Source organism: Mandrillus leucophaeus, unplaced genomic scaffold, assembly GCF_000951045.1.
Source record: "Mandrillus leucophaeus isolate KB7577 unplaced genomic scaffold, Mleu.le_1.0 Scaffold686, whole genome shotgun sequence".
In the NCBI taxonomy this organism is placed as follows: domain Eukaryota; kingdom Metazoa; phylum Chordata; class Mammalia; order Primates; family Cercopithecidae; genus Mandrillus; species Mandrillus leucophaeus.
In genome coordinates this window covers 975,901-978,335 of record NW_012107430.1, presented here as the reverse complement: position 1 = coordinate 978,335, position 2,435 = coordinate 975,901, and positions in this window count along the sequence as shown.

Below are 2,435 nucleotides of genomic sequence, written 5' to 3'. Positions count from 1 at the left end.
TGTAGTCCCGGCTACTCCAGAGGCTGAGGCAGAAGAATTGCTTGAACCCGGGAGGCGGAGGTTGCAGTGAGCCAAGATCGCACCATTTGCGGCACTCCAGCCTGGAGACAGAGTGAGACTCCATCTTAAAAAACAAAAAAAAAGTGTGCCACACACGCATATATATATATAAACAAGCACATATAATGTGCTTGTTAAACATATAAACAAGCAAAGCAGAAGGGATAAAGAAAGATGAAGGAAGGATATGGGGAAGGAAAGGACACAAGGAATAAAGAAGGGAAAGACAGAGGGAGGGGCATGAGGAAAGGAAGGATAGGGAAGGCCAGAGGGAGGGGAAGAGAAAGGAAAGAAAGGAACAGTAAAGGCCCAGGAGAGTGAAAGGCTCATCAGTGTGCCAGCCCACTCGCAAAGTGTCTTACCTCAATTAATATTCAGAACATCCCTGCAAGTTAAATGCTATTCTCCTTTTTTATTTGAAGAAACTGAGACTCAGATCGGTTAAATACCTCAAAATAATGCCAGTCTAAGTGGTAAATTGGAGTTTAAACGTTTAAACTCCAACACCCATAGTTTTTCCATTGAAATCCCCTGCTTTCCCATCTGAAGTTAGAATACCTGGATTTATCAGGTGCTTACTCTACGTCTTTGAGTACTTAGCTACTTTGAACCTCAGTTTCTTCAACTATAAACTAAGAACAATAATAGCTGCCCTCTCTTCCCTCCTAGTTGTTGGATGTAGCAATGAGATGATGTATGTGAGAATACCATATAAACTCTGAAGGAATATATAAAAATAAGGGATTGCTAATCAAGCAGTAATCCATGCTGTGTTTTTGTTTTAAATCTTCAGCGTTAGGGCTGAAGGAGGTTCAAGGGAATTTTCTGCCATTATAGCTGAAATTACTCTTAAAGTAGCTGCTGAAGCTCTTGGTGTCCAGGAGAATCTCTTTTTGGTATACACACTGGCCGACTATTTCCACTTAGATCCTTCTTCAGTGACGATGAGCCCATTCCGAAGCAAGATAAACAAGCATCTGTGGAATCTTCCAGTGATGGCTGAAGATTCTAGGCATGTCATTACTTCACAAGGTGACCTTGTACAATTCCACTGGCCTATAGGATATAAGGTTTCCACAGTACTGCCAGAGCTAATGCAAGGGTTTCAAAAGCAAGCTTCCTCTAAATATCTTGCCCAAGTTTTAGGATATACAATTGAAGGTTGGAGATTACTTCAAAAATCTCAAACAAGAAGACCCAGGCAGTTAAGAGCAATCCCCACTTCAACAATGGGGCCAACTGAACTGACTACAAAGCTAAGCAAACCTTTCTCTGTTTTGTTACTCACTTCAGTGACTCACTGGATGCCCAAAGATGAGGCATCACCAGTTCCTAGCTTATGTGCTGCCTTAAAACAGATCACTCCTATCCTTGATCCCGACTTTATTCCAAATACTGCAAGGAGTTTATTCCAAAAGTGCACAAAGGCTAAAAGGCCACAGCATATAGCAGTGTCGCAGAATTCACTACAGGAAATATCCTTGACTACAAACCTTGAATATTCACCTGCTTTTCCTGAAGTCACTCCTTCGATGGTACTAACAGCTACTGCATTCACAGATTTTTACTTCCTTCAGGGTAGAACTTCTACTGTGTCAATGTTATTAGAAAAACTAGACTTTCCAGAGTGGGGACTAAAAGGGCACACCCTAATCCACAGGACAGAAATACAAGAGCACACTATTTTACCGGACCTGTCTCAGAATCAATTAGTCAAGTCCGGTATTCACAAGCTCTCCTTTCATTATCCAAGTACTCTCATTTTCTTAAGCCCTCAGTAATGCAGGATACAGTCATGCCTTCAGAAGTACTGTCTTCAATGACAACATTTCTCAGCAAATGGAGTGGCTCTGTTCCAGTCCACCGGGAAAAATCTGTACATTCACCTGACAGTCTCTTGACACCTACAGCATCAACAAGGGAGACACTGGCAGCCTCCCATTTTCCCCTTGAGTTCAGTCAAGCACCCCTGTCAAATCAGCTAAGTCAACAGCACCTTCATGAGCATAATCATACATCTGACACTCCTGAAGTTTCTCAACAGATTCATTCATTCACCATTCCCACAGAAATAATTTCAGCTCCCGGCATGAGCATAAATACAAAATTTCTATGGAATAGTACATCTGACTCAACTCTTTTGCCCATGGAAACTGATTGTTTCACCAGCAACCTCACAGATGAAGACTTATTGTGTGATAGTGATGTGATAATGAAAACTCAATCATATTCTAAGGAGACCCCGTCATATACTCAATTACATGATTTATCTGAACTGTCCCTTTCTGAGCTGTCTAAATTTTCAAATGCATTTGAGTTACCCGAAAATATGGGCTCAAAAACTATGATGCATATTCTTAGTGACTGGTTCTCAG